This window comes from Equus przewalskii, chromosome 16, assembly GCF_037783145.1.
Source record: "Equus przewalskii isolate Varuska chromosome 16, EquPr2, whole genome shotgun sequence".
NCBI lineage: Eukaryota > Metazoa > Chordata > Mammalia > Perissodactyla > Equidae > Equus > Equus przewalskii.
This window is the reverse complement of record NC_091846.1, coordinates 8629951-8643354: the sequence shown is the minus strand read 5'-3', so window position 1 is coordinate 8643354 and position 13404 is coordinate 8629951. Positions and strand designations below refer to the sequence as shown.

The 13404-nt window shown below is 36.8% G+C and overlaps 1 protein-coding gene across 13 annotated transcripts in view; it reads right to left on the bottom strand.

Moving 5' to 3' along the window:
- MTUS2 (microtubule associated scaffold protein 2) overlaps positions 1-13404 on the bottom strand; it is a 559616-nt gene that overhangs the window by 225224 nt on the left and 320988 nt on the right. The gene's annotated exons all lie outside the window — the stretch shown is intronic.

Sequence of the window (13404 nt, the reverse complement as noted above, 5' to 3'; positions counted from 1 at the left end):
CCCAGAGGATAGAGTGTGGAGCCAAAGAGGATTATTCTGAAGCCTTAAAATCCAATGGAATTTACCCTTCTAGGTTTCAGACTTGCTTGGGACCTGTGACCCTTTTTTTCTTGCTGATTTTTCCCTTTTATAATGGGAATGTCTAGCCTGTGTCTATCCCACCACTGTATTTTGGAAGCATATAACTTATTATCTGGTTTCATAGGTTCACAGATGGAGGTGAATTTTGCCCCAGCATCAATCAGACCTTCAGACTCACTCATACTTGATTTAGAAGGTATTTAAATAAGAGTTTGGACTTAAAGTTGATGCTGGAATGGGTTAAAACTTTTTGCAACATTGGGATAGGGTGAATGTATGTTGCATGTGAGAAGGACAGGAGTTTGCGGGGCCGGAAGATGGACTGTTACAAGTTGAATCGTGTCCTTGCCCCCCAAATTCATACGCTGAAGTCTTAACCCCTAGAACCTCAGAATGTGACCTTATTTGGAAACAGGGCCATTGCAGATGTAATTAATTAAGATGAAGTCATACTGGAGTGCGGAGGGCCCCTAAAACAATATGGCTAGTATTCTTATAAAAAGGGGAAATCTGAATACAGACACACACACACAAAAAGAACACCACGTGAAGATGAAGGTAGGCATGGGGTGCTGCATTTGCAAAACAAAAAACACCAAAGTTTGTCAACAAACCACTAGAAGCTAGGAGAGAGGCACGAAACAGATTCTCTCTCAGGGCCCTCAGAAGGATCCACCCCTGCTGACAGCTGCATCTCCGACTTCCACCCTCCAGAACTAAGAGACAATACATTTCTATTGTTTAAACCACTCAGTTTGTGGTACCTTATTATGGTGGCCCTAGAAAACTAATATAACAATCAAGTGGGATTTATTCAAGGTATACAAGGCTGGTCTAACACGATAACATCAATTAATGTAACCTCTCACATCAACATGCTAAAGAAGAAAAATCATATGATCATATTAATACAAGCAGAAAAGTATTTAACAAAATCCAATACCCATTCATGATAAAAAAAAAAAATTCTCAGCCAACTAAAAAATAAGGGAAGCTTCCTCAATTTGAGAAAGAAAATCTACAAAAAACCCTACAACTAACATCATACTTAATGGTGAGAAAATAGATGCTTTCTTGGCACCATCAGGAAATGGCGAGGGTATCCATTCTAATCACGCCTATTCAACATCACCCTGGAAGCCCTAGCTAATGCAATAAGACAGAAAAAGGAATAAAAGATACACAGATTGGAAAGGAAAAAATAAAACTGTCTTTGTTGACAAATGACATGTAGAAAATCCCAAAGAATCAACAAAAAAAGCTCCTGGAATTAATAAGTGATTATAGCAAAGTTGCAGGACATGTTAATATACAAAAGTTAATTGCTCTCTTATATGCCACCAATGAACAACTGGAATTTGAAATAAAAACACACTACCATTCACATTAGCACCCCTAAAAATGAAATACTTAGGTACAAATATAACAAAATATGTATAAGATCTATATGAGGAAAAACAATGAAACTGATAAAAAAATCAAAGAAGATCAAATAAATGGAGAGATATTCTGTAAACATGGATAGGAAGACTCAATACTGTCAAAATATCAATTCTTCTCAACTTGATCTATATAGATTCAACGCAATACCAACCAAAATCCCACCAAGTTATTGTGTGGATATTGACAAACCAATTGTAAAGCTTATATAAAAAGGTAAAAGATCCAGAATAGTCAACACAATATTAAAGAAGAAGAACAAAGTCAGAGGACTGACATTACCTCATTTCAAGACTTACTATAAAGCTATAGTAATTAAGACAGTATGGTATTAGTGAAAGAATAGATGAACAGATCAATGGAATAGGATAGAGTCCAGAAACAGACCCACATAAATATAGTCAACTGATCTTTGACAAAAGAGCAAAGGCAATTCATCGGAAAAAGGATAGCCTTTTCAACAAATGATGCTGGAACAATTGGGCATTCACAAGCAAAATAAGGAATCTAGACACAGACCTCCCACCTTTCACAAAAATTAACCCAAAATGGATCATAAACATAAATGTAAAGTACAAAACTATAAAACTTCTAGTAGATAACATAGACTAAAGATAACATCTAGGTGACCTTCAGTTTGTCAATGACATTTTCAGATACAGCACCAAAATCATGTTTAATAAAGCGTAACAAGGGTAAAGGAGTATATGGAAACTCACTGTACTTTATGCTCATTTTTCTGTAAACCTAAATCTGTTAAAAAAAAGTCTCTTAATTTAAAAAATAGCAAAAAAGTAAATAAATCAAAAATTAAATAACTTGAAACAATCTAAATGTTTTCAATAGGAGATTGCTTTCACCAAATAACGGTAGCATCACACAACTGAACACTACGTAGTCATTAAAGTCATACATAGTTTATTCATCAGTAAAGAGTCGCCAATTGGGCAGATCATATTATGTTGCAAAATTGCTTATATAAGACAATCATTACAAAGATATCCATCGGTGTTTGTGCATATATCAACATACAGCAATGTCTGGAAGAACCTGCACTGAAATACTCAGGCAGTGGTGAGAAAGGGCAAGAACCATGCCTGTCTGTCTACTACTGAACTTCAACACCCAACCTGCACATGGCAGGTACTCACAGATAATTCTGAAGTGAGAAATGGAAATCAACTCTTTTGTGTAGTTTTCTGTATTGCTTGACTTTTTTTTTTGACATGAAACTATATTATCATTATAATGGAACAGGGACTGGGAGCTGTTTTCACTCTAGACAAGTCAATCTACATACTTCAGGGCAAAAATCATGATTGGCTCTTGACACTGTTTGAAATTCATGGAAGCTGCTCAATTTCCCATTTCATCGTATAAACATAGGCCCAGTCCTACACAGCTTTCTTTTGAGAAGTACCTACAAAAATAATTGCCTATTACTTCCCTTCACCACACGAGGGGTAGTAGTCGCAATATTCCATTTCAACCTTTCAAATGTCTTTTTCAGATGAGAATAACCTTCTGGGAACAACTAAAATGGCTCATTTTTTTTTTCCTCCCAAAAGCATTCAAATGAGTTGTTTTCCTTCTTTTCCTGTCAACCTCCAGGAGATATGGTAGGTTTCCGTTTCCCTTTTCAAATGATGGTAGCAATGCTTTCCTGGAAATAGCAACTTAGAATTAAAAAGCTGAGATTGGATCTTCACAAATATAAGATGTCTGTGGGTGAGTGAAAATACAGTCACATTTCTCCCAGCACACACTGAATCACAGCTTGTCATGGCATCTCCAGCAGATTGCTGTAATCATTAGTGGTAATAAAATTGTTTAGCTTTGTGCTTCAGATTATCAAACTTACCTAAGAAGAAATCTAAAATGACATCAATGCTGACTACAATATTACCTATTTTACTTCTGGGTAAATTTACATTGGGCAAACTCACTGACTCAGTCCCAAGAAGCCAGTGGGGTCACCATCACGGTCCCCACTGGTGGCATCATGTCTGTCCACATCTTAGTCACCTACCCCACCACCATGCCTGGCTCAGGGTGCTTCCACATCACCAAAAACTTTTAAAAAAAATGCAAAAACTAAACGCCTCAGTCAATGACACTAGGCGATAGTTGAACCATATCATACAGTTGAAAGGAGTAGAGAGGAAAGAAAAGTTAAACACTGTTAACCTAATTTCTAAAAACACAACAGCAAGGCCAATGCCGTTGAGCACACATTTCACAGGGTATTTGTCAGCTCTGCTGTGAAACAACTTCAGAGCACCGTGATGTTCCTTTTCTTCATGTCCAGGCCCAGGTGCCTCCACGGCCCCTCCAGACAGGAGACTCTGAGCTTTCAGGGACATTCATGGTCAAATCCCTGCTAACTCAGTTGGAAAAAAAATGTAATTCTAAATTCAAACACTTTAACTCTTGTGAGGAATGTTTTCACTCCCAGAACATTCAATATGTATATTCTGGGGAACAGTTAAAGCCCCATATTGTGAAAACAGAATTTTCTACATACTTGAAAGAAAGCAAACAGTAATTAGTTCTGAATCATAGGTAACATGGGGAAACCCAGGCAGTACTAACTCCTGCTCGCCCCCAACAGTCATATCTGTTGAGGTAAAAATAAGCAAATGCGGATAGAAGTGCTCAGTTAATTCAGGTAAAAAACAGGCCACTTACAACCAACCACCACCCCTGGAACTCTCTCTGCTTTGACTATCTATTGACAGCAGGATTTTGCATTAACAGTGCAGACCAAAAACATTTTCCACTAAACAAATTAGACACCTGTAGTGTTCTGAAAAGGGAGTCAGGAGTCTGGGTGGTCTAAATTCTTCCCCTCATCAGCTGTTCACTTTTGTTAAGCTCTTGGAGTCTATGATCATATAAAACTGAGGTTCCAAACTGACACCCGCAAGCAAAACAGACATATCAGCCCAACAGGCACATTCTGTTTGGTCCACACATTGTTTTCAGACATCATGGAATTAACTAACAATACTCAAAACTGAGGGAACTGGCCAAAAATCTGAATTTCTGGCTTAATTTTTTAAATCAAACGATCTGGAAACACGAAATGACACCTGGCTGGAGTTGGGTAGTGGCTTCCATCTTTAGATAGGCACTGCCTCTTCAGCTTACCATAGTCTCCACTGTTCTGTAATGTCTACTCAACTCTAGGGCCAAATGTAACTAGTCATCAGTCATCAAGCTGTGCCATTGTTTCTCTTACAGTTGAATGAAAGGAAAGTGAAATATTTCTTGTATCCACATTAAAAGCAGGGTAATGAAAGATCCAAAAAGCTGAATGCGTTACAGAAAAACGTGAGAAAGTAATATTCTCCACTTCCACATAAAAATATGCTAGGTGTTTAATATGCAAATAAGTAGGTCCACACTGAAAGATTACAACATGAAATGCCACTTTGAAATAAACTACAATAAATTCTGGCATAAGGAAAGATTTGTAATGAAAATTTAATAAAATGAGAAAAAGATTTTATTTCTATTAGAAACTATCAGATTTGTTTCTGAATTTAAATGAAATAGCTGCTGCAATTCTGAAATAATGAATTAAGTGAAAAAACTGCTGAGCATTCAATCTTTTAGGGATAGTGAGTTTATAAAAATGTTTGTTCAATGTAGCTATAACTATCTATCCTGAACAGACAGAAACAGGCTTTTGTAAATATAAGTGTAATCTGAAACATTGTTGTTCAGGGTATTGAAGAATTAACAGAAAACTTACAGGACATGTTGCATGAGAACGATAAATCATTTGTGACATGTTCTAGTGAAATGATGAGGACATTGTAAGCTACATTTATTTGTGTGGTGAAGAGAACTTTGATGTGATCGAGGAACTGTTGGACATGGTGCCCATGAAACATCAGCAGGAAATTGTTTATTTTGGTGGGTTGGGAAAAGTTTTTAAGGTTTTTTTTCCCCCCAGAAGTTTAGTGTAGTAACATGTCTAAAGATAGTCATCCCGTGGGTGGTAATTTCACGCATGTTATAAAATATAACATGTTCATGTTATGGTACATAACATTCAACAACAACATTTATAAGGATAATTTGTCAGTTCATTGAATCATTCACCAAGAAAGGCTTTGCGGTAAAAATTTAAAAACAGAACACAATAAAATTATGAATAAGAAACACTCCTTTGGCTTGAACTACAGCAATTCAATGCATGGTTGGTTGGACTGGATGTACAGTATGATGTTTGGCTATACTATATAAAGTCAAGTGGTGGTGCTGGAGATATTTTTTAAGTGTTGAAAGGAATAAATTTGTTCTCATCATGCAAGCAAAATCCTGATGGTGAAAAAGCGGATCAAAGACTTGGCATTCTTAGATGATGCTACAACTCATCTAAGTACTTTGAATACTCTTCTGCTTAGATGTTCAGGAGCAGTACACAAATATAGGAAGTGATTGGTAAGGTCATCTGGCATGAATAATTCAGCTCACTTTCCCAGACTGAAATCAGTCTCCAGAAATGAAAATGAGGGCCTGAATTCTGGTCTCAAAATTGTGAAGTTGAAAACTTAATTCCCCCAAATTGTTACCTGATTTCAAAGTTTATGAGAATAAATTACCAATGTTTAGTTGACTTCTATTATCATGTGTGTTCAGTACGCTTCTGACTATGAAGTAGTAGCTTCTATCAGGCCAACCTTCCTAGTGAAAAAAGCAACAATCATAAAAAATATACTAAATACAAAAGTTAGCCACTTGAAAGCATCAGAGAGCAACCAAAATAGTCAGGATTTGAGCAGCCAACACACCAGCATGAAGCAAAACACATTAAGATGTGAGCCAGACCTTCCCTGCTGCTTTCTCCCCTTGGAGCCTTTGCTGATTTGCAGCACAGGGCACTGAAGCCGACTAGAAAGCAGCACCCTAAGCTTCCAGCAATCTCACAAGGTGATGTACGTGGGTATTTTCCTATTGGTTTTCAGGTATTTGGTCTTCTCTTCTGGAATGCCTGGTAATTTTTTTTATATAATGCTACTCATTGTATAGCAAACACTGTAAAAGCTCTTGATGATGTTATCTTCATCAAGAAAGGATCTGATTTTTACCTGGCTGCCAGTAACAGTATGGGCAGATCACTGGTCAGATTTAAACTTAAATGAAGAATAAAGGTACACAGACAAAATGAGTCACTTCTGGAGATAGTGAGTTTCCTACAGTGACAGGAAAATGTTCAGAAATTTGGTGAAGCATTTCAAAAAGTATTTCACAAAGAATTATTGTGTGTGAAGTATGACTGGATTAGGTGACCTTTGAGATTCCCTTTCAATACAGATTCTGTGAGTTTATTTTTAAGGCAAAGAAACTAATATAAAATGAGATAGAACCAAACCAAACATTCAAATTCAACTATAGGATTCATGCCTCTAAAGCAACATGAGACAGATTACAGAACCATCTGAATCTCTATTCATATCAATAACGTAGCTGTTTTGCAATGTTCCATGAAAAATCAGTAGGAAAGGAAACATCATTTAATACCATACATATTAAAAGAATCCTTGATCCTGGACTATGATAAAGTGGATCAAGAAGACAGGCCATTCTAAGCAAAGGCCAAGAAGAGAATGAAGGAAAAAGTTGGGAATAAAGTACTTAAAACAAAAAAGATGGCTCAGATGCAGAAATTACATGAAAGCTATAGATGAAGACAAGATCAAAACCCACACATCTACGGACAGCTAATTTTCAATAAGGGAGCCAAGAACGTACAAAAGAGAAAGGAAAGTCTCTTCAATAAACGGTGTTGGGAAAATTGGACAGCCACATGCAAAAGAATGAAAGCAGACTGTTATCTTACACACTACAAAAAAATTAACTCAAAATGGATTAAAGACTTGAATGTAAGACCTGGAGCCATTAAACTTCTAGAAGAAAACAGAGGCAGGACGCTCTTTGACAATTAGTTTTAGCAGCATATTATCAAGTACCATGTCTGATCAGGCAAGGGAAACAACAGGAAAAATAAACAAATGGGGCTACATCAAAGTAAAAAGCTTCTGCACATCAACAAAATGAAAAGACAACCTAACAATTGGGAGAAGATATTTGCAAACCATATATCTGATCAAGGGTTAATATCCAAAATATACAAAGAACTCATACATCTCAACAACAAAAAAACCAACAACCCAATTTAAAAATGGGCAAAAGATCTGAAGAGACATTGCTCCAAAAAAGATATACAGATGGCCAACAGGCACATGAAAAGACGTCCAAAATCACTACCTATCAGGGAAATGCAAATCAAAACTACAATGAGATATAACCTCACTCCTTTCAAAAATGGCTGTAATTAACAAGACAGGAAACAAGTGTCGGAGAGGATGTTGAGAGAAGGGAACCCTCATACACTGCTAGTGGGAGTGCAAACTGATGCAGCCACTGTGGACAACAGTATGGAGATTCCTCAAAAAATTAAGTATGGAACTACTATATGATCCAGCTATTCACTGCTGGGTATCTATCCAAAGAACATGAAAACTCAAAGGCATAAAGCTACATGCACCCCTATGTTCATTGCAGCATTATTCACAATAGCTAAGACTTGGAAGCAACCTAGGTCTCTATCAAGGGACGAATGGATAAAGAAGATGTGGTATACATACACAATGGAATACTACTCAGCCATAAGAAATGATGAAATCTGGCCATTTGTGACAACATGGATGGACCCTGAGGATATTATATGCTAAGTGAAATAAGTCAGAGAGAGAAAGTCAAATACCATATGATCTCACTCATAAGTAGAAAATAAAAACAACAAACAAAACACATAGAAACAGAGATTGGATTAGTGGTTACCAGAGGGGCAGGGGGGAGGGAGACGGGGGAACGGGGTTAATAGGCACATGTGTGCGGTGGTGGATTGTAATTAGTCTTTGGATGGTGAACACAATGTAATCTAAGCAGAAACTGAAATATAATGATGTACATCTGAAATTTATATAATGTCATAAACCAATATTACCACAATTAAAAAAAAAAGACAAAATTAAAGTCAATAACCAAAGGTAGGACCACGTAAAGAACTAGGAATCACTGCCGATAGCTAGAGGTCAAACCAGGCGATGCATCAAAGGTAGGAGAGCCAGCAGAAATCAAGCCTTAGAACCAAGGTGCCAAAGTCTAGGGAACCTTAAAAATGACCACAGCCTTCCTTAGTCAAGAAGCCCCTTGACGTTCATATCATGGCAGAGCCAACAGAACTTCCCCAGAGCGCAGGCACACTAGCAGCTGGAGGTAGCGCTGTGGCTTATACCCATCAGATCTTGGCACTACAGATGTTGTTATATCAGTTTCTCAAGCCATGTGCAACAGCTCCCAGGGCTAAGTTGTTATGGGACAGTGAGAATGCAAAGCTACTTAGCATGAGCCTGTGCATTTTCCAGATTTACAAGAAGGCAAGCAATTTGTTTATTTAAAATTTGTATTACATACATCACACTTACATATCTAATTTCACATGATTATATCACTGCAATCTTTTCTCTCTGTCCCTCTCTTTTTTGCTTCCCTCTGCTCTCCCTGCATTTCTTCTATTGCAGGTAATCTGGTGAGCTACCTAGTAGCTCATGCTAATATCACTATTTACAAAACATACAGAAACAGAGTTACTCCGTCATTGCTTGTTTTAAAAAAATGTGCTCTTAGATGCACTTTCTTGCATTTCGCTTTACTCATAGATATCCCTTCAAACCATGTGGCAGAGATCCAATTCATTCTCTTTAATGGGTGCACAATGCCATGATGTGGTGGCTCTATGATTTATAATGTATTCAAAACTTCCCTGTTGAGTGCTATTCATTTTATTCCAATTTTAGCCATGAGATGTGGTCATAAATATCATTATACATAGATCTTTAGATACTGATGCTTTTATTTCTATGAGACAAATCCCCAGCAGTAAGATTGCAGGGTAAAAAGGTACATATATTTTTAATGTTAACAGATATTTCCAAGTTACTTTCCAAAAGGACTGCAATAATTCACAAATGTAACATTATAATTCTATTAATAAAAAACTGGATATATTTTGGAATAAAATGCAAAATTTACATGATTTTTTAAAAGATGAAAACATGGAACTTTCACCCATCCGCACGCTAATAATCCCTAGGGAGTAGGTTTTCTCCTCTCTGTCAAGTTTGAGAAGTTCTAGATTACAGGACAGAAACAGCATGTTCCCCGTAGGAATAGCACATACCTCTTGTTTGGTGGAGTGTACAACAGCAAAGCCTGACAAACTCCATTCCAAGGACAAAGTAACTTTCCTTCCAGGGGTTACAGTAATATTAGCCCCTTCTATAATATTATACTCCTGTCACAACGCTTAATCTGTGTGGTTGCTGATTATCTCTATTGATTCAAATTATTTTCTTTGGCTATTCAAAGGCATAGAGAGATCCCTTTTTCTCAGCAAAGATTTTAATATTAGTGAGTCTTCAAGTGTAAATAAAAGCAATTCAAGATTTTAAACTCAAATGGAGTTTCCTTGAAGCATCAAGTGATGGTGGCCTGTGACAGAAGAGTCTAGCTCACTAAATTCTTCATACAAAGAGCTTTGATATTTTAATATTTAAAATCTAATGCTGTCATCATCTTCTATTGTAGTGTAAATGAGAACATGAAAAGCCACTTAGAAGTTTATTACTTAAATTTGGCTATAATGTAAATTATTATTTGGAGGAAACCATATTGAACTATCCTCATGTACTTCATACCATTTTCACCTTTTAAATATACATTTTTTTATTAAAACTAAAAAATGAACATAAATTGGAAAGGCCCATGAAGAAGCTGCAATGTTATCTTTTTAATGTGAGAGAGGGTGTTTCATTAGCATGTTCTAAGTTCAGATGGCACAATGATGATGAGACATGGGCCAATGTTAACTTGGTGGAACACTGGAAAAGTACAGCCAGCCCTAACCTAGATTTAATATGGCATTTTGGGGGACAGAGCCCTAATTCTAAAGGACATATCAATTCCAGGTTGATTCCATTGTTACACCAGAAGCATGAAGGAATGAATACAGAGAGCTTATTAAAGAGAAGGTGCAATTTCCTATTTTCTTAGACTGCTGACAAATTGTTGAAAGAAATTACAGAGAATATGGTACATTCCAGTTATAAATTATTCTTAACTAATGCCATATTATCATTCTTGATTCAAAAGGTAAACTAGGTATTTCAGTAACGGAAAGTATTCTTTCAGTCAGCACACGAACGCAGTGATAATTTATGATCAGCAAAGGAGTTAGACTTTCTGACATTGCCTTACCTAAACTGGTAAAAACATTTTGATGCTAATTTGGTAAGACAAGAAAACTAAAGAGAATTCATTTCAGTTATTTAAATTCTGTCACTGATGTCCATGCCTTATGGCTCAGATAAACTATTCAGATGTCTCTTTCTAATCGTGCTTCCTGAATTAATCTTTCAGCTGGTGGATCGTGATATGATTCACTGAAAGAACATCACCCTCAATTCTATGATCATAAAGACAGATGGGAGCAGGGGTTGAAAGGAAACAGAATTGCACTTCTGTGACAGGCAAATGTTAGGAGAACACCACACAACTTTGCAAATTATTATTTTTTAAATCAGGTTTGGGGACTGGTCGAGATGGCAAAATATGATCACAGTGATGTACATCCTTTGCTCCAAACATATGCCAAAGACAGATCTGAAATATAAATAGAGGTAACCATGGTCATCTTCCAAATGAAGACAGCGTTGTGAATCAGAATCGGAAGAGAACTGAAAGCCTGTGGGAAGGGCCTAAAAGGCTCCCAGTCTGGAGGCAGGTTCCTATGGGGCCAGGGACACAGTGCGCTCCACTGTCCGAAGTAGCCATCAGAGAAGGAGCCAGCCTTGTGAAGAATGCTGAACAAACCTGCTAGTCACTGCAGACCTAGAGAGGCTGGAGGAAGCAGACAGAGCCTGGTGACCAGGAACCACGGCAGTGCCCTCATCTCCCACTACACCATGTGGCATGGTGATTGAATCCAAGATAATATCATCATGGCACAGAAGCTCAAGCCACCTGTGAAGACCTTGTTCTGGAGTGGAGGACCCAGAGCTTGGCAGACACAAGCACTAAACAGGGAATCAAACATGGTAGGAAAAAGAGAAACAACAGTGACAACAACATGAGCCTGTAAACAAAAGCCGTAAAACATATTAACACATCTAATGCTAAGAAAGACAGCCAATAAATGTATATGAACTTCCTGTGAATAAAGTCATTTTATGGACTAGTCTGACAAAGATTTTAAAATAAGTATGTTTAGGATACTCAGAGAAATAAATTAAAGCATACTATCAAAAAACCCCCACCAAGACTTATAGAAAGAAAACAGTCAGAAATGAAACAACATATGGATACAGAGGAGAACTAACTAGAACTTTTTAGAGATGGAAAATTTGGTCATTTAAATAAATAAAAACAGCCCAGATGAGATTAACTCTAGACTGGACAGTGGAAGTGAGATTTAGTGAATTAGAAGAGTTCTGAGGAATTTACCATAATGCAGCACAAAAAGACAAAGAGGTAAAAAGAACAGTTCAGCAACCTGGAAGACAGACGAAGAGTAGAAGAAATATCTGAAGAGATAACACCTGGAAAATTGTAAGGCACCCAGGACTGAATCATAGTCCAAAGATGTGAAGGACCTTTTTGAATTACAAAATGTTACCAAGAGATATAAAAGAACAATTGAATAATGCAAAGATATAGCATATTCACAGAAAACTTAATACCATAAATATTAGTTCTGCCCAAATTATTCTATTAACTCAAAGAACAGCTGTAGTAAAAATCTTAATAGTTTTATTTTTCAGCTGAACAAGGTGATCCCAAAATTCATACATAAGAGCAAAGGTTCAAGGATAGGCAAGATGATAATAAAGAAAAAAGAGAATTTCTCTGCCGGATCTCAAAACTTAGGATAAAGCTATAGTAATTAAGACAGTGCAGTATTGGCACAGATACACAGACAGGATGCAGCAGAGTAGAGCACTCAGAAGCAACCCTCACATACACAGAGAAAGCAATGAGGTTGTGCTGAATCACGGGCATGGGCAAAGACAGACTGTTTAATCAAAGTTCCTGGACCACAGGTTATCTCTAAGAAAAAAATAAGATGAGACCTCTACCTCTTGCAAAACATAAAAATCAGCTGATCAGTCACAGGAAAAATAAAAACTGTAATATGAAAAGTGAAACTTCAAACCTTATAGAAAAATATATTGGCGAAAAAGCATGGGTAGGGAAGAACTTCTAAAGAAACACAAAGAGCATAAGCCATAAAGGAAAAGATTAATAAATTTGATTAAAATTAAAAACCTCTATCCAAAAAAGACACCATAAGTAAATTTAAAATATATTTGATATTCCTTTAACCAACAAAGGATTAGTAACTAGAATATATAAAGAAGACTAGCAAGACTTGCTAAAATAAGCAAGAAAAAGACAAAAACTAAATAGAAAAATGGGAAGTATGTAAATTGGTAATTTATAGAAGATATCCTAATCACAAAAACATGTTTATGAAAAAGGTGTTCACACAGACTAATAAGCAGGAAAATGAAAAATTAAAATAAGATACTATTTACACCCCTCAGTTAGCAAAAACAAAAAAATCTGACAATAACAACTATCTGCAAGGATGGGGAACTACCTGCTCGTACAGCGCTAGGGGAGGGGAAGTGGAACATCAGTTTGAATGGCACTTGGGCATCCCTGGTTGAAGGGAGAGCTACGCGTGAACGCTGTGACCCAGCGGTTCTACTCAGAGACTTTCTCACAAGTTGTTCTCATCCGAACCGG